This window comes from Strigops habroptila, chromosome Z (genome assembly GCF_004027225.2).
Source record: "Strigops habroptila isolate Jane chromosome Z, bStrHab1.2.pri, whole genome shotgun sequence".
In the NCBI taxonomy this organism is placed as follows: Eukaryota; Metazoa; Chordata; class Aves; order Psittaciformes; family Psittacidae; genus Strigops; species Strigops habroptila.
Window position 1 is genome coordinate 26,781,941 of NC_044302.2, and position 20,343 is coordinate 26,802,283.

General features: G+C 39.1%; 1 protein-coding gene across 18 annotated transcripts in view; it reads left to right on the forward strand.

The window, feature by feature from the left end:
- Positions 1–1,877: 1,877 nt before the first annotated feature.
- The window catches only part of MEF2C (myocyte enhancer factor 2C), a 128,788-nt gene continuing 110,322 nt past the window's right edge, over positions 1,878–20,343 (forward strand). For 9 of the 18 annotated variants that reach the window (XM_030470538.1, XM_030470534.1, XM_030470531.1 and 6 more), the window contains exon 1: positions 6,501–7,005. The gene's annotated coding sequence lies outside the window, so the exon portion shown is untranslated. Of the gene's footprint in view, positions 2,992–5,803; positions 7,006–10,002; positions 10,056–18,403; positions 18,678–20,343 lie in introns of those variants that run through there. The other 9 variants (XM_030470526.2, XM_030470527.2, XM_030470525.2 and 6 more) reach the window with 9 other exon arrangements.

Below are 20,343 nucleotides of genomic sequence, written 5' to 3' on the forward strand. Positions count from 1 at the left end.
GAAAATAACACTTCCAAAAAATATTCTTCAAATACATCCTGTACTTAAACCCTATTAAGATAGGGAATTGACTCCAAATTTCCACTCTAAGCTCACATTTGATCTATTTTTACATTTTTGCATAGGAAAAAAAGCCCATTTAGCTTGAAATTTCACCTAATTAACTTTATGTCAGAAGAGATTGAGGGGAGGGGGCAGAACCGAAACTAGTTACTGAGCTGTTGAGTTTGTCTGAGACTAAAGCTTTGCTTGCTGATTTCTGACTAGCGCTGAAGAATTTCAAACCCCTTCATACATTTCTTCCATGTAAGCCTAGACTCACATTTTTGGAGTCCCTAAATCTCAACAGGGGAAAGGTTGGTAGGTTAAATTCTTCTTTTAGTTACACTTAAGTAAAATCACTGACTACATGTGTTATCCCCTTAAAATACATACATGTATATATAGACTACATACACTTGCTGGAACGTTGTCATAGGATGATGAGGACGTTTGAATATCTTACAGAGAGGCAGTGGCTGGTAGAGGAACTGGAGTAGCTGCATATTCAAAGACTATTTCTGAGGCAGGCATAGGATCTCGGTGGTCACAAGCCTCCATTTAGGGTCCCATCTCAAGCTGTGAGTGTAGACTGGATTTCAGCAGGCTTCAGGGGACTTTGGACATGACACATGTGCCCCACAGCATCCACACTGAGCACAGATTCAATGTTTCCATAGCTGTTAACTCCTTCAGGTGCAAATTCAGACTCATTTTGAAACAAATGGCAAACTTCAAGCAATAGCCTATCCCTCAAAAGCATGTGTGGCAAACGAAGAGTGGTTATCACTAGGTCCAGATCTGATTCTAATATTAGTCTGTGTTGTTATTCACAAAGTAATAAATACTATTTTTACACTTTCAGCACAATTTTAGTAGTATCTGATCTTTGCAAAAAAACCAAAAAAAAACCTAAAAAAAACCCCTCAAACAAAACCAAAACCCATACTTGTCTACAAAGAAGTTACCTCCCATCTCTAGTATTAAAATTGTTAAAAAAGAAACAAAGCAAACATTGCAGTAAAAATAAATTCTTCGATAAAAATACTCTCTGGAAAATTGTTTATGAGATATTTAAAGGACAGTATCAACTTGCAAGCTACAATTTCAGAAACTGCCTTTCGTAACAATGAAACACTTCAGATTACTAGAACTGGATCAATTCAGCAAAACAAATTAATCCCCTTTTCACTGTTGACCTAGTGTGTTTGGCAGCCTTTTCCCCCTCTACAATCAGCCTCTTCCCTGCAAAGGCCCTTGGATAGATAGGCAAGGGAGCACGAAAAAATCTCGCTTTTTAAAAACTGAGGGTGTTGAAATAACAGCTTTCTGAAAGCCTGGAAAGCAACAGATAATGCCCTAGACCACACTATGTCCAAGCTCTCCACCGAAGACAAGAAACACAGTTTATACTGTCTTTCTAGGCGTTGCTGGCGCCACGGCACACGCATGCCACTGCTGACACCCAGCACTCCGCTTCTCAGCCATTAATTAATAAAGTAAGATTTAATTTTACCACCCTCGCCCCTTCCTGCCCTGCCTACAGATCCCGGCTCCACATCACGCCCCTGGGGGTGCTGGGCCAGCCCTGCCTCATCCAGCCCGGCCCTTTGGCCACACTGGAGTGCGCCCTGAGGGCTTTCAGAAGTGCCCTTCAGCGCCCCAAACCACAAACACTCGCCTATTCCAAAGGGTGGAGAGGTGGTAAGTGGCTGTGGAAGACTCTGAAGGGGACAGCAATGCGCGGAAAGCAAAGCAGGGCTCGCTTCTAGAGCCCACCCCTGCCCGGGACTCCCTATCCTTCGCCGTGCCCGACCCTATTTTAAGCAGCTACCGCCTCACGGGGCTCCCGCTGCGCCGCTACCACCGCAGCAGGATGGCGACCGCTTCCCGCCCTCCCCGGGACCACCCGCTCTCGCGTTAGCCCGCTCGAACGTACGACACCACCCGCCCGCCTCAGCGCCTGCCCTTGGAAACGGGGACGGCGGCAAGGAGGAGATGGAAGGAGCCGCACGTCGTGCTCCGCGCACACGGGATGAGGGGGACGGGGCAGCCGCGCCGCGCCCCGGCGCGGCCACAGCGGGGTGTGAGGCGGTGCCCGCGCCGGGGCGGGGCGGGAGCGCGGCGGCCGCTGGGCCGCGCCGCTTGGGGAGATGGCGACCGGTGTGGACGGAGGGAGAGGCGCACGCCCCGGGGCTCAGATTGTCCATAAATGAACAGAAAAGCCCGAAGCAACTTTGTGTGTTAGAGGGGCGAGGGGTTGGGGTAGAGCCCGGAGCGGTCGGTCACCCTTCCAGAGCAAGCTGTGGCTCCCGGCCGCGGCGGTGACCCCCTCACCTCAGCTGCAGGTGCACAGACAACCGGGTATTCAGGATAAAAAGGGTCCTCCAGGGTTGTCCTGTGCGGCCTTCCTCGAGGCAGACCCGCGGGTGGTGGCACAGCATACAGCTGCCGTCGAACGAAGAAATTAATAAACCAAGCTTTAACACTTCAGCATTTGGCCCAGTCATATAAATTGGCATTTATTAAACAATAAGACAGCCACGTTTTCCAAAATGCACGTAAAAGCATAAATGATTTTCTAAGTACCAATTGGAGGATGAGTACAATTCAGTAGTTTTGTGTTTTTATTAGAAGTGAAACATCTCTAAGGTAGGATTTGGATGGAGTTTATTACAGCTTCTGGAAATGTTGGGTTAGTGACAAGTGGTAGTCCTTTTAGGCCTAAGTGCACATCAGTAAAGACTTGTATCCTTTTTATAGAAATCGTTTCATAAATCTCTTTAAATGTATTTAAGTACTATAGGTTTGCATTTTAATAACACACTACTTTTGTGCTTTTAAACATCTAAGGTGCCGAACAAGAATTGTAAACTGTGAAGTAACTACTATGGGAAAGCTTAAGTAAAGCATTGGAGGCGGATGATTTTGGCAATAAAGAGGGTGTATGTGGTGAGTGTTTAATATTTATTGCATTTAATATTACAAAGTACTGTTTATTGTTTTCAGATTTAATGTTAAAAGCAAAGCCTGGAGAGCAAGTTCTACTGTATTATGTACTTAGAGGTACACCTGTGACAAAGGCTTTCTGTAATCATTGCTTGATGTGTATAACACCATTTTAGTAATGGCATGCCATTTTATTTAAAGTTCATATGGCAGCTGTGCCTACCTAGCAGATTTTTTTTTTTTTTTTTTTTTGCAATTAAATGGTTTCGCAAAGTATCATGTTCATTTCAGCTCTTTGTGATGGTTTACGAAGCATTTAAACTGTGCTCCTGGAATATATATCCTGTTATCTTTGAAATTATCCGAGTTTGCATCTTTTGTTCATTGTAAAAGCATATGGATTGAGGGAATATTCTGAATGAACGAGGAACAAATACAGTACTGTTGAATAATCTTGTGGGGTAGATTAATCTATAGCCTCGATTCTTCTCAGGGTGGGTTGCTGTGGCAACCACCCCAGCTCACTTTAAAATAATTTTTTAAAGCTCACTTCAAGCGCTGCACCCAGCGTGGGCCAAGTTTAAAAGCAGCCAGACATGGGAAGAAGTGTTATATACTGTGTTGCTCTTACAAATAGGGAGGTGGTGGAAGAGAGCGAGGCGTGGAGTGGAGTGGGGTTGAGCAGAACTTTAGACAGAAAATAGAAACCAAGCCACCCCAGGGTTAAGATGCGAAGGGGGTGGATCGTTTCATAGTAACCTTACTGCTTTTCAGTTTAAACACCATTAAAAGATGTAAGCTGGCAATCTCGTTTCTCCTAAGGGGAAAGATATGTTCTGCATCCGCAAAAGAACAAAAATGGACTTTGATAATCATCTTCAAAGGAAATGTTACCTTGAGATAATCACACTTGTAAGGGAAAGAGATACTTGGATACACTCTTTGATAAAACTTTGAAGATCTAATTTTATAATTATTGCATTTTGACTGTTGCCTCATTGTTTAAAACATTGCATGCCTCAGGTGGTGAATTAAGCAAAAAAGCCCAAAAAGTAATTTTGTCAGCAGACCTACACATGACCTGTGGACAGCAAAAAAGAGTAAATTTGGGTCTCATGCCAGAAATCTGAAAAGGGTGCATTTGTGGAGCATCAGTACAAGTACAGACAGCAGAACAAAGGTTTTCCACTGTTTGAAATTATTCCAGATTTTAAAATTAAATGCAGCAAACGGGGGGGGGGGGGGGGGGAGGGGGGGAGGGAGAGAGAGAGAGTAAAAAAGTCCTGAACACTTCAAAAGGTACAGCATAAATTCATGCCTCATCTAACCCCGAGAGGAGTGAGAAGGCCTGATCCCTCCCCTTGGATGTTTGTCCATCTAGCATCTGTACCCTGTTTTAAAAATCAAGGTGTCCTTTACATAGATTTGATGAATTGTACTTGTGACAAAAACTTGGCATGGCTTTAAGGTACTCCAGTATGGGAAGGTCACAACTATTTAAAGATTAGGCCACAAGTGCCCACACGGAGGTGTAGCAGATGTGCTAAGCTGCTGTATACTTTTATTTTCTGAAATACTTGCCCACTCTAGTAATTGCTTTCAAAATATGACAATGCTCGTGTTCTGCCTGGACAGTTGAAGCGCTGTGTTGCCAAGTAGCCAGAAACTTGGCAACTTACATGTCCTGCACAAAATAAAGCAGATGTCAGTCATTTTCTATTAGAGCACAAAAGTGTGAAGTCTTAACACAACTTCCTATTTTTCACCACTAAGAAAATAGGAATGTTGCTGGATGGCTGGGTGCTGTGCGGGGAATTGTGTGCAGAAGAGGCATAGCAAGGGTACGACCCATGTAACTGCTCTGTATTGCCTTCCTGCTGCCCTTCATGCCAAACCTGAGGCTGCGAAAGTTATTTCTTCCCCACCGTTATACAGGCTCTGCTGCTGACGCTGCTGAGCATATGTAGCTCTCACCACCGTATGTATGCACTGTGCTGGGCTGGTGCCTGGCTGCCTGGTGGCTCGGGGCATGTCAGTGTTACTGTTGTTGTGGGTGAATTTATAGCCTGTAATCGCCTGTCCTGTGAGAGTTGCCCACTCCGTATCTAAATCTCACCAGGACAGAGTGAGGCATGATATGATCCGAAGTCACTAAAGGGTATTCTCGAGGGATCTGCTTTGAGAGCAGTCTCAGGGTGCTTGTTAGAGCTGCCTTAGCTTCGCTCTGCTCCGACAGTGCTTTGAGCATCCATGTTTTAAGAAGTGCAGCTGAACCAAGAAGGCATTTATTCACTGTCAAATACGGAACTTCAGAAGTAGGTCAGTGGCCCAATGAGATGTTTATAGGGAAAAAGACTGCGAGACCAAAGACTTGCATTAAACCAAACCAAACACACATTTATCATTGCTGTTTGAATTCAGTCATTTGGTTTTATCATGTATGCTGTTCCTATTTCCAGTACCTTAATCTATCATAAAAATAATGGTCTGTGCCTTTGTAAACTCCCCTGCTGCTCTCGAAGCATCATAAAAGTTGGCTTATCTGCACAGAAATTAAAATAGCTACCTGCAGAAGTCCAGTTTTACTCACAAATTATTGCACGTGCTTAATGTGGATTCGAGCTCCCTTAACAGCACAGCCATTTCAGTCCAGTTTCAGAAGCAAATGAACCTATATTAAAAAGCGCCCTGTCCTTTTGCACGGTGTGCTGGTAACGCTGCACTTCTGTGGGTAAGTGGGACCGCGACCGGGACTCGAGCGGGTTTTCGCCAGGGAGAGGGGGTGCTGTCCCCCAGCTCCGCCGCCGGGGGAGCCGCCCGCAGCGCCGTGCGAGCCGTGCGACTTTGGGAAGTTGGGCTGCTGCGAAGCCGAGCGCAGGGAGCGCTGGTGCCCGGCAGAGGTGCGAGGAGCGGGGCAGGGGCTCTCCGGGTGCGGGTGCCCCGCTTAGCTCAGCTCAGCTCCGCTCCGGGGTTCAGTGACAAACGGCGATGGAGGCGGCTCCGCTGGCCCCACCCCTCCGGAGGTGCCACCGCCGGGGTGTCGGAGCGGAGATGCCCGCGGGGGGCAACACAGGGGGACATGGCAGAGTCCCCCGCGGCGGGTCGGTGCCGCAGGGGCGCGCTGACGCCCGGCCCGCCGCCAGCCTGTCCTGCGCTCCGCCTGGGCTCGGTGTGAGCAAGAATTGTCATTAGGTTTGCGTGTGGCATATGCCATTACCCCCACCGTAAAACTAAAATTAGCAAAATGTCAGGAATGGAAAGATTGATTCACCCGAGATGCAATTATCATTTAAAAAGTGCTTGATTGAGGTGCTGATGTTCAGTGATTTATTCTGCATACCATATACATAATTAAAGTAGTGTAGTGGAGTAATTTATCAATCTAGTTTAGACTAGAGGGGCAAGGAAGGGAGCTGCTGCCGCTGCTGCTGCTCTATGTTTGTTTTATTAAAACGCTTTCGGGATCTGATCCCGCCCCCTTTTTGCAAGAGTGAAACTGATTATTTCTCCAGCTCGGGAGGAGAGAGTCATTCGTTTGGGATTGTGGGAGAGAGAGAGACAAATAAGAGACGCGGAGAAGGAGAAGAAAAGGTAGGAAGAGGGAGCGAAGGAGAGAAGGACACCTCATCAGGCGTGTAGTTTGAAAGCTCGCCTCCCCCCTCCCTCCGCGATGTTACAAAGGCTGTGAGCAGCTCGCCTTTTCCCATTCGCCTGCTGTCACTTCCTTCCTGGACGCTTTCAGGACGAGTCCGGTTACTTTTAATCCGACCAGCAGCAGCTCAGCCACTTTCTCCTCCTCCACGCTGCACAAACGCACACACACACACACCCCAGACGTCTTCTGGCTGCTTATTGGATTGACTTTGACGGTCGTGTGTGTGATTCAAGGAGGCTGCATGTTGAACCAGGTGGTGAATATTTAAGGCTGGAAGAAGTAAAGGGATTTTTTCTTTTTCCTATGAAAGGAAAATATCTCAAGGACTAGTCTGATCATCCAAACAGCTAAATGTTTATAATGTAAGTACACATGAAATTCAGCATTGGAATAAAACATAGTGGGCATCATGCAAAAGCCCTGTATACATTTCCTATTGCATTTGAAGAACGTATCAGTCATTGTATGTGGGCTGGGATTTAGGTTGCTTGCAGACTTTTTAAAAAGTGTGTGTGATTGTGCAATTGCTTTAACTTTTTAGACAAGTAACATAGTTAAATCACTGTCCAGTATATTACTACTGACTTGTCTCTATCAGTGTCTTAAGTGTTTAAACTTTGATGAAGTTAGTTTTACATAAATTTTGTGCCTGATATTGTGAAATGTTCCATGCTTATTTGATTTGAATAGTTCACCAAATGCTATGACCTTGTAGTGCCTGCACCCTGATTTATCAGGCTAAGAAGACGATCCACTTTGAGGGAAACGCTCTTAAAACTTCATAGTGTCATAGGTTCTTTAGCTCTTGAGTCTAAATAATGCATGCTTGCAGCTGCTTAACTTTTGTGCATCTTTCGTCTGGATACTTGCATTTGAGAGGGAAAGACCCCTTGCACTGATATGGGAACTTCAGTCATGGGCTGCAGACCTCTTTTGGAATAGTATGCTTTGGTCTTTACGTCAGTAATCTTTAAATTTTTTAACACAAGGGAGCAGAGCTAATCAAGCCTTACAAAACTGGCTGTTTAGTTGCAGTGCAGTTACTTACAGGCTAAGGTAAAGTTTAATGTAAATGAGAGACTTAATAAGACTATTGGTGCATTATGTAACTGTAATACTTAGCCTTTCCCATAAAACTTAGTGTGACCTTCTGTCAGCCTGAAAAACCAAGTATAAAGACAAGCTAGTAAGTCTCTTTCTCAAAATAATAATAATAATAAAAAAGCAGCACAAAACTAAACTTACTGAATCATTGTGGGAACCTAAGCATTGCCTTTCATAGAAGAGTCCTATTTTCTCTATTGTATGCAGTAATTATTACTAGCAAATGTACCTGTATCCTGAAATTAAATAATGTAATACACAACTAAAGATTTAAGATCTAAGAGAATTAAGCAGAGAAACATACTTTGCCAGTATTTTACTGGTAATCAGAAAAGAATTGTCTTGACACAAAATGCATTTTTCTAGCACATACCTGACAATCAGCAAATATCCTAGTTCCATACCTTTATCTTAACTACGAGATGGATGATAAACCAATTATATTATATGCAAATGTGACTAGATTTCTTTTATTGGCACTTTATTGGGTATTGTGGTTGAAGAGTAAAGATGTTTATGTGGAGTATAATAACTCTAATCCCTAGAGGCTTGTCAGGGCATGGAAATATAACCACCTGTGAACCATTTCTAACCTCTGTATTCCATACAGACCGATTTCCAGTTCAAACGCTTGGGCAAGTAGCCACTTTGGGGATTTGTTATTTTGTGAACTGTTTCTGTTACATGATTTTAGGTACCTACCATAAAATCGAAAAAAACCACAGGACTTTCTTACTTTATCTCTAAATACCTGTTATATTATTATTTCTATATTAGTGAATACATAATTCATATTGAGCCTAACCCTAAAGTCTCTGCTGACACTTAAGTCCCTTTGGAAGTAATGGAAAAATTCTTTGAAGAACTTCAGAGAATGGCCCTTTAATTCAGGATGACTATGTTCCTTGTAGTACACATCCTTTTATTTTAAAAACTTTGCTGTTTGTATGTATTTTCACTAATATGCGCTACGTAGCTAGTATGAGGAGATAGTTCTGGGACCTGAACATAAAAACCTTCTTTCATGCAAACAGTACTTACACAGCCAGTCCCACTGACAAGACTGAGACTTCTTGTGTGAAAATTAAAAGTCACAGGAATAACAATTTGCAGGATCAGGCCCCATGGAAACCTAAAACCTTGCCTGTTCCATAGCTCTCTTAGGATAGAGATGTAACGAATGTCACTCTCAACGTCCTATAAATGAATGCAGGAATCAGATATGTCTGTATCCTCTTTAAAATTACTTGACCAAGAAAAAGGAAATTTAGGCTTAAAAGCCTTGCAGAAATTGGTACCGAGTAATGAACAGTGTGTAAGATTAAAGTCTTTTAGGGTTAGTTCCTGAGCTACTAGTTTGAAGCGTCTTAAGATAATTCATACAAATACTTTCTTACTGTGAATTTTCTTCCAATATAGGATCAGAAAATTTTCTTACTTTTTTCATAAAGACTCTTAATCTGTGTAGCTGCAACATGTATATTGAAAAACAGAGTGATGCCTCTCTTAAATGGTTCTGGTTTTTTTAAACATCTAAAATATTCTAGACAAAGAGAAACAAAGCTTTTACCAAAAGTTTACCTCTGAAAGATTTTGGTAGCTCACTATTTAGTAGATAAAGGTAACTACATGGAAACTTAGGAACTGAGCAGGACTTGTGAATAGAATGCTTTTGCCAACTTAAATCCTTTTAATCTTACTTTTCGTTTAAAGGTGAAGTTATTGTTCACCAGAATAGTTCAGTTTGTCTTCAGAGACAGCTAAGGATATTTCTACATCACACTGAGCAAGAAGTTATTAATTGCTATTAAGTGCTTGAAAGAATAAGCATTTGGGGTTTGATGCATGCAGACTCTTTTTTTACCTGTTGGACATCATCACTTTAAATTATGTGATGATTTATCCTAAAATCATCAGTGAAGTCTACTGGTATTCTTTTCAAAACACTGATGATGAAGAAGAATATAAATTAGGTGCTATACAGTTTCAAGGAGTTTGTAGTCTCTTCTTCATGGTTTTGAAGAATAACCAAAGCAGTTATATTTGTGATGTATTTTAGGATTTTAAATTTTGCTGCATGGTATCAGCATAGAAATCTTGCTACATCCTCATGAAGGCTCTATAGGGACTTAGGTATGAAATACAGAAAAGTAATATATGTAATTCCGAACAGCTAGAAAACTTCAAGCTTAAAAGTTGGGTTAGTATTCTTTTATTTGAAAAGGATGACAATACAGTTTTGCATCTTATTTCAGAAACAAAATGGATTTAGAAGAACTCTGGTCAGCAAAGAAAACTGATGGTGCAAGTGAGAAATTGAAAAATTTAATTTCTTAATTTTCTATTTTTAAAAGGAATTACTTGGGTCTTCTGACCAGCTTTAAGATAATTTTCTCAGAACTGGTGATCAATGTTGCATGTGGACAGGTGATTAAAAGCTGGTGTCTTCAGTCCTCTACTTTAATCTCACTGTCTCGTTGACTGCAGTGCAGTAGAGCTTGTCTATTCACTAGGATCTGTCATCTTTAGGAAATCAGACCAGCTTATAGAGGCGATTCACAAAACCAACAGTGACAACAAAGTCTTATGCGCCTTACAAAAGAAGGATTAGGCAGTTCACATGTCATTTTGATTGGGCAGAGATAAAAGCTGGTTGCTGCAGCATGGCTAGGCACACTTCAATTTCAATTGATTATTTTATAAGACAACTGTAACTCTGTTGCTTAGTCATTGTTAGTCACAATTTGAAGGAAGGAAAACTCAATTTTGACATTACTGGTTTTGTATGACTTTATAGTAAAAGGCAGAGCCACTTGTAGCGTTGTTATACAAATTTTTAAATGCTGCTTATCACACTGTTTTGGGGAAGTATATTTAAAATGTAGTAGGTGGTTGTCCTGGGATTAAAAATAAAAAGAAAAAAGAAATTGCCTAGATGATACCCTGTAATATCAATTAAAAGTTCTTTAAAGTGCCTAGGATTATACTAAATTCACAGCACTTACCTTATTAAGAGCTTATGTGCAGAGGAGAGTGCATAAAATTTGTCAGGGCTTTGCAAATTTATCGAAAAGTGTAATACTGAAGAACAAGTAAGTCACCTTAGTTTATGCCTAGTCTGTTATTTTTAAATATGTAATATCATGTAAAACTATACTTGCATATGTGAACATATTAGTCTGGTTTGAAAAGAGTTAGGAAATTAAATGTTGTCCCTATATTATTAAAAATGTTGTTTAGCAGTGAAAATAGAGAATTTCAGCTATTCGCATAATTTAGTTATAATGTGCAGCCTTTAACATTTGTAAGTAATGAAACTTGCAAGCTGGTAACTTCTATGCTAATTTCTTACCATTTTTCAAATGAACTCTTTTTTTACCCAACTGATGCCTCCTAGTGTTTCACATAATAAAACACTAATGAGTCAACCATAAATGTAAACATTGTTTTTTTCATTGTCTTTGTCTTATGTGATACGTAAAATTACTATTTATGTATTTAATTTTGTGTGTGTTATTATAATCAGACAGGAAACTCCTGTAAATTTAGATGTTTCATTTTAATGGACAGTGCAAGTACATTCAGATTTTCTTTCATTCCGGCTTTGCCTAGCTGTTATTTTGAAAAGTTTATGTTATATGTAAAGTACATTTTCTGGTTTTGTTTCCTATGTGCATTGCACTAGCCTCTCAACAGTGTATTATGATGTTCAAATGGGAATTTAAAAAATTTTGGTAGGATAATGTTTCAAAAAGTAAGTCCTTGGAAACAGGCAATAAATGCATTTGTAGAAATGTTTGAACTATTCTGAAGTACTTACGGCCAAATAAGATGAAAAGACTAGCCTGAGACGTGCTCACTCACTAACAATCCTTAAAGAATAGTGAAGTTATCACATTTTGTAATTGTTCTTAGTTATTTTACTGCTGCATAAGTAAGAAAACTGTACTAGGACAGTCCTCCGAAAACATGCACCTTACACTTTTGATTGCAGATGTGGATGATCAGTACTTTTGAAAAGGAACTCCTGTACATAAAATACTGATATGGAGCTTAGAGTGGTAAGGACTGAAGTATAGTGTCCTTTTCTTACACGTTCAGTCTGGCCATGTAACTTCTGGATACCTGAAAAAATATTCAGTTACATTAGATTTATATCATGCAAGAATAAAATACTTTATTTCTTTTGATGGAAGAGTGTAATTTTCAGAAAGTTACCTAGCATTGATGTGGCAAAATGCAACTTATGGGCTCCAGCTGTATATTTGAACTGTCTTACAATGATAAAGAAGCAGCCAAGGTTGAGTGCACTTTTGCACGTTTTAACGTCACACAGTTTTATGTAAAGTGTGAGATCAATTTAATGATGACATTGGAAATATAGCCTGTTATTCTAAGACTTTTAAGAAAAGCAGTGGAATTTCTAGACACCTGTTCCACTAAGGAAGTTTTAAAGGGAAATTAAATTATTTCACAATTAAAAATTATAAGTTTAACAGTTAATATGGGTAATAAAAATGGTGTCTCCTTCTCAATGCACATATGGTAAACTTTGATGCCTGCTTACAGATAAAATAATTGTTTCCCACAGAATACAGAGAGATGAATCTATACACGCAGATCCCAGTCATGGGAATTAGTGTTTGGTTTTAGGATCTATAAAAAATGCAATTTTTAGGACCATGTTCTGACATCAGTCCTGTTAGTATCACATTTTTCTCTCTGCAAAGAGACCTTTCTGAGATATGCCATTTACTTAAGTCACTAAACATTGGGTAGTATCCTAGCCTTTAAGCTTCCTTCCATCTTGGAAGTATTTCAAAGTATGCAAATGTCACCCCTTATTCAGACAGGAAATACAACATGCAGAAGTGTTAGAATTTTCTCATATATTACGTTGCTTCTTCCCTCGCAAAGAGAAAGTAAATTTGCAAGAGAAATAGAGGGAAGCGTGGAGGAAAATAATCTTTGAGGCAGTTCAAGTGTAGGACTATTACTCTGAAATACAGCTAAACATAACTCCACTAAGCATTACCCCTCCCCTCCCCTTTTTTACCAACTAAATACAATTAGATTGCAGAAATATGTCCTAGGAAACTCCAGAAGTACTTATGTAGACCCAGGTCTAGATGAGTTATCTGATAGTTACTTATTTTTACATTGTGTGGGATACCCTCTTGCATGAGACGAGTTCAGTAGTCACAGCAGTGAGCTCTGTAGCCTAGGCTCCTGCTGTAATTCCCTGAGCAAGTGACTTCACTGTCACCTGCCTCAGCAGGGTCCCTGTACTTATCTCTGCCTTCTGCCACCTTCTCCAACACTGGAGAGCCACAGGAGTTGGAGCGGAGAGAGCTTCAGACATCCTGGCCAGTACAGCAGGTCCTGCAAAGTCAGTATCTGCTGCCTTCTTTTACGTTAACCATACAGCAGCCCACAGATTAGGGACAGAAAGGAACAGATGGCATAAAGTTCCTCTGCCTCCTTTTCCCAGGTTATATAGCACTGCTGATACGAAACTTAGTATCCAACTCCTATATCTTCGACTATATAATTAAGTGAAGTTTATCGTGAAAATTATTATTAACCAAATGCCAGTGCAGGCATTCACCTTAGACATTACTTCTATTGCTCATCCTATAATCCTAAAAGATGTACAGTTAAGTAAACTGAATTAGAAATAACATTATTTATGTTTGCTTTTATAGATACAGGACGCATGCCATTTGTGGAACCCATGCTCAGTTAAATTTCAGTGTTTACTTTTAAGTAGTCAATCAATAGCTGTTAGCAAAGTATGTACAAAGGACAAGGAGGGAGGGTTGTGAAATTGTTTAAGAAACAGATCTGCAAAAGTAAATATAATGCAGAACATTGTCCACGTGAATCATTACTTTTAGTAATAACAAGTAATGTAGTAGCATGTGCTATTTATTTGATTACAAGTAAATTCTTCCCCCTACTGACCAATATATTGTGATATGACATTATATTCGAGACAATGGTGCATTATTTTAATCCAAATGATTTAATTATTGTCAGATCATCACAGAATTATTGTCAGATCATCCACCAGTGTAATAAGCTAGACTACGGCACCGTTCATTTAAAAGTTCCACATGGACTTATCAGTGGAGATCGTTTTAAATCATTTCATTGGAGCTGGGTGGAAAAGCTGTACCTAAACATGGGGGGTGTTGTAAAGAAACAGCAAGACACCGAGGTTCTGTGACCATCCTGTAGCGCTGACCCATGCCTGCCCTTCAGCCTCGTATTTGAGCTTCAGGCATGTGCTGACAGGAGCACCCCTCTGACTGCAGAAACCCTTGGGAATGCCGGATCAGTCTGTAAAAAGAAGTTAGTGCAGTTTGAGGGTATTCTGCGAAACCAACAGGAGACAGTATGTTCTCTACACTTGTCCTCAGGCCTGCTTTATCTATCTCTGTCCATCTGTGTCCTGGATGTTGCTTCTGCCTGTACTGAATAGGAGAAGTGGGAGAAACAGCAAAAAGGAGGAAGGCTTTTAGGGGGGTTAGGAAGAACGTGGCTACAAACCTTTCGGTCATCAAACTTAAACCTTCATCTTGCAGAGTTTTTTCAAACACATTTCCTGTTGAAGTGTATAGAATTAGTTTTGCTACAAATAGTCTGTAATTGTTGCAGATGTAGGGAAATGGTCTTAAAAAAATAATAACAATAATTGTTTAAATGTGTTCTGTACTTGTAAGGAACTGATCTTTGAAGCAGTATTTGATGAGAACCTGTTTTGCCCACAGAATCCTGGAGAAATGGTCAATTTTTCCTTTATCTTGCTTACCTATATAACACGCAGACAAGGAATTGATACAGCAGCAGAATGAGAAAAAAATTCCAGTTTATTACCTTCCTGCAATATATAAAACAAGTGTGGAACTGCCTTCTTATCATACTTACGCATGACGTAATTTTTAGGTCAGAACACGGGGACAGGGAATGCATCCTTGTAGTAGCATTCAAAATATACAACTTCGTCCAAAACACACAGACATAAATTTTAGAGATCAGAAATCCGACTGTAAATATTAGTAAGAGTCTATCATCTGGTACGGTCATTTAAAACCAAATAGGATGAAGCAAAATTGCATCAATGTTTTTTGGAACACACATTAAAAAAAATACAACCCAGGCTTACTGGATTACAAGTACTCTTATTTATGTGACATGTTGTTAAGTGGAAATAATTTAAAATTACATTTAAAAATGTGTATTAACTGGAAAATAATATTCAATCTTTTTCTTAAAAGCAACATAATGAAATGATTGGCAAGCTACCTAATTAAAGCAGAACTGCCCGTAATTACATGTACAGAAATTGAGAATGCCTACCCATATCCTTGGTAGGTAGAAATCTGCGTATCTTCACTGGGATAACAGTGGGATCTGGCATTTCTGTTTTATTGTTGGTGCTGCAATAAAAAATACTATGCATAGGACATAAACAGAAGAATATTCTTCTATATTTCCTACAGTATTCTTGGCATACAAATTTAAAATTGGACTAACATTTTTGTGTTTTTTTCCAAAACTTGATATTGACAAAGCAGTATGAGAATCTATCATCAGTACAAGTTCCAGTACTTAAAGCTGCATCCAGAACATTACATTTAGTTCAGTTATGCTTCCAGTAGATATTGTCACAAACTCTGTATTGCATTCCTAGTGATCAGCAGAATAGTCATCTTGAAGGCATCTTTACTGAGTACTATCTTTTCTGGAATTTCATGTTTTTGTAAGAATGTATCAGGGATAAGATACGGTTGGTGTTGATAGGCATAATGCAAATCCTTGTGACAGATACAAAGAAAGCAATAGAAAATGGGTTGTGGAGGGTTTTTTGTGATGTTTTAATGCTATTAAGATTTTTTTCTCCCTGCTTCTAATCCTGTAGAAAAATCCTTAATTGAGAGCACAAAAGCACAAGGATTTCTCAATGGAGGCAGAGTGTGTTCTTAAATTTTCTATTTTTTTTTTTTTTTCCCCTTTATAACTATATGAAATAATATCTGATGCAGCAAAGAGGCATAACACAAAAGAAAGATATTCTGGTCTGTTTTGAAGACCGGTACTTGTCACGGATCTGGACAAGTGGTAATTTTCTGGTGCTGCCTTCTGTTACAAGTTGCTAAATGTCGTCTGTAAAGTAGTAGCACTACATTCTACCGCGTATTTCTGTGTAAGATTAAAGGCAAACCTGTCGTGAGACCACTACTTGACTTCCCCAGACAGGACATGGAATAGCACTTGTACAGATTTCTGATAAAAAGTGATTTTGAGGATGGTCAGGAAGAAAGTGTTTGTTCTCTCACTCTACTGTTTCCAGATGTGATTGGAAAGAGGAAGCTGTTCCACTAATGGATCAGAAAATTGCTCTGTGAATTTAAACATCAACCTAAAAACACAGCTTCCATGTTTGATAGTTGTAAGTTCAAAATACAATGTAGATATATCCGAAAAGCCTCTTTAAAATCACAAGGAATCTATAGACACGGTTCTGTGAGATTCTCCTGCTGATACTTCCAAAAAAAAAAAAAAATCATCAGCATTCTATTTTCATATGTTGGTCTAAATGCTGATTTTAAATGCAGAACAGTTAAATACCCACTATCATGTGTGTTCATAGCGCACATTTCGATCTGAAATAGGTATCTAAGATTAAAATACAGTTTTTTTATTAAGAAAGCGAATCTATACCACATGCAGTTCCAAAATGTGCTCCAAATTTAAAAAAAGTTTCTTGAATATAATAATCTCCAGCACCACACACAACACATCAGTGGTGATTTGCATGAAGAGCAGGGAGCGGAATCCTTCAAGATGAATTCCAAAACTTTAAAATAAAGGGGGAATTTTAAAACTATATTGTATATGTTTAGCATACAATTCCCCAATCATCATCACTGAAAAGATACATGAACTTTGTTAGTGGCAGCAGGTACAAGGTAAAAAAGTCTGTAGAAGAAGTGCAGAAGCTGCACAACAGTCAGATGCATACAATATAAGAAAGCGACTCAGAACCCCTAGGTGTAATTTTAAATGCAGCTGCAAACTTTATTTCTTTTTTATTGGTGCGTTATGTAGTGTCTCAGTTCTCCAAGGGCAAAACACGGATGAAAATTGGCAACTTTACTGAGATGCTGTAAAAGCTAAAATCTATTCAGCATGCCAGGATGTATCCATGTAATTAGAAAGGTCTTAGGGCAACATGAGAAAGGAGAATTTAGCTTTTGCTTTGCTGTGTCCTGTTTTCTACTGGAATTCGCATCCTCAGATTAAGTCTACAGATTCTTTATTAGCACTGGTTTAACTTTTATAGCAGAAATTCAGGATTTGAGAAACCTGGTTTGAAATAGTTCCTACCGTTGATTTACAGCAGTTCATAGAAAAGACAATTATCTCTTTCTGGAAAGGTCCTTAATCAGTTGGCTATTGAATATTCTGGGAGAAAGCTATTCTCAGTTTCCAAATGTGAGACCATCCCATTTTTGTGTAGATAATTAAATATTCATCAAATGAAGGGCTGTAATTGAGTCATGTTTCACTGGAATGCCATAGTTCTCAGCTATTGAGTTGGTCTCTTGTGCTTTTTTATCTCTCTTACTCAAAAAATACAAGTCTTTCTGTGTTTCTAGTCTGTAACATAGTTTAAAACTACTTTAAACAACAAATTCCATGCCATTTTTTTCTATTGCATTGTCTGAAAATTTTGATTCTACTCTATGAAATGCGAAGTATAAGAAGAAAGTGACTTTTGTTTTATCTTTACATTTACCAGCATGTTCATATTAATACATGAAACGATTTTTCATAAATACCTCTCTGTCAGTCTGTCATAATTTTTGGTGGCCTCATTCTTTTTTTTTTGAGTTTGTTTGCTGAACTGAGACGTACCATGTGTAGCAAAGCTCTGAAATCTAGGGTAGGAGTAAGAAACATGAAGAGGTGTTTGAATATGTGGACAATGAGCGTGCTGTAAAACGACTAATATATTGATTATAGGTTGGTTGAGACAGAAGTACAGCTTCAGGGTACCACAAATTGCTCAGGCTACCTAGGAGTGTTTAATAAACCTTTATGAGAATAAATAGTTCAAAAATAACCATTAAGTGCATGTTCTCAGTCATCTTCAGCAGAGCTTGGGTGGTCCTTTAGGAAAGACCTTGTGGCCTGGCGTGCATGCTTCTTCAGCCAGTTTCTTGTACAGTTAATGTGCCTGTTGAATATGTGGGTGTGAATCCAAACCTGGCTTCCTGACCACATTATTATGCTTGAATTAATGAAGAAGAATAACAACTCTAGTTAAAAAGTTCTGCTGATATTCAGCCTTGATGAGTATTTATCCAAGAGCTTGAAACAGTTTATGAGCTGTAAAAATGTACTTTTTTCCCTTTTTTTTTTTTTTTTACTTCTGTGAAATAGCAATTTCACAAATACAAAAAGAACAGGTATACAGAGGTACTGATTTGCTTATTTAATAGTGTTTCAGATGTAAGTGAGTATATGAAACTATCTTTTGCTCCTATATTCTATCACGACTCTGCTGACTTGATGACCTACTAAAAACTGCTTTATATACAGAATTATCATTCATGCTGTTAATTAACATCCACCTCTTTTTCTCAGTTCCACTCTGACTCTTTTTCCAGACTCATTAGAAACAAAGGTACCATTTGAATAGAACATTTCAAAAGAAGATCTCCTTATCTTCTCTTCCGGACCATACTGGGAAGAATATGTAGAGATCTACCACTTCTTTGATCAAGAATATTTTAAGCAGTTTTCAAAGTCCCTCTTGAGTGTTAAAGTCTGTACATGTACGGCTGCCATTCACACGTCATGAAAGGAGATGGAACGTGAAGGTGCATTATACGCTGTTCTAGAGCTTTTCTCAGACTAGGCGAGTATACATCAGCTTTTGTCTGCTGGATGTTAATTGTACTATGTAATGATATATTTGAGTTTTATAAATGCCAAATCATTCAATTTTACTAATGTGATTCTGAAGTGCCATCAGAATACTAGATACTCACTGCATAAGGAATACATAACAGGCTGAGACTGCTAGCCTCATGAGGCTTCCAGATCCTTTAAATAGATTACTTGAGCTACTTGGACCATTAGGTGCTATATTAATCTTTAGTCAGCTGGCAGTCACATCTTATTCCTGATACACAAGGCAAAACAGTGTGTAAAAAAATCAGAGCAAAATTCAGAAAAGTTTATATGTCCTTGTAATCAGAACACTGTTTTCTTAAAAAAAAAAAAAAAAAATAGGAAACAGAAATGAGCTTCCATATCTTTTTGGTGTGTTCAAGTGATTACCCAAAAGGAAAACAATGTAAGTTACTTTACGCCTGATATAAAAGAGTCAGTTTAGAGACTCAGCAGTATTCCTGAATTCATTCCTCAGCATCAGCATGCAGTTCTGCTGCCATGATGAGTCAATACTTGGGAGTGCTTTTTAACTATTAGTGACTATCAGGTTCTCCTTTTACATGAGAATACACAGCTACCACTATTTGTGGTAGCAGTTCTGTACTGAAGTCTGTAAATCACTGATCACTTTTAGAGCCATCTTGGGCTGTCAATTGATTTCACTTTGTTGGTGCATCAATCCCCTGTCTGTAGAATGAGGATGGTATTTCCCTGAGGCAAATTCTGCAGGACCCAGACAGTGCGGGAATGGTGGCCATATGAGTACCATAGGGAGTAAACAAGACAACGTAGACTATAAATATGTAGTTGCTTTTGGAAAGTTACAGTCTAAAGCAAAGCATACAGTCTGCAACAGACTTTTAGGTAACTTCACTTTTGTTAGAGAGCCATTTTAATGAAAGTTTAGAACTTTCTGCTTCTTTCTGTCCATTTTTCTTCTACTTCTTTAGTTGTTGTGCCAAGGTATCCATGTGTGTTTCTTCCACTGTCATCTGGCTCATTCCCAGCAGATGCACACAATCTGTTTTGCTGTCACTGACAGGGCTCAGTTTATGGAGAGAATGTGACAGAACATGCTGCTGTAGTCACTTATAAAAGATTCTCTTTTCTAAAAAGTAACTGAGAAAAAATTCATTCTTTTTAGGTTTTTATGTATATTGTTCAACCATAGGGTTTTATCCAGGCTATTCTGTATCTGGTTAAATAGGGTATTTATTTAACATCTTAGCTGTGTTTTTAATTCCTAGTTTAATTTACTAATTCCTGTAAAATATAGATTTGCCAATAATTGTATATAGGAAATCATCACAATACATTGAGAGACATCAGTTTCAAGTGGTGGCAGTTACCCTGGCCATTTTGGAATAAGCCTTATTTCCCAAATGTTTTTTTGAAAATTTTATGTTATTTCTTTAAAATTTTATATTCCAATTTATAAATGTTGCTAATCATCCAAAAATGTAGAGTCTTGAGCATCCTGCATGCATACTGAGCATACAAAAGCATATTGTGTAAGGGAAGGGGGTGTTCATTCTAATGCAAAGTATTTGTCCAATAAGAAGCTAAGTAGATAGATACAGAAAAATTAAATTTGACTGGTTTAGACTTTGTTGCCTACAGAAAACAAA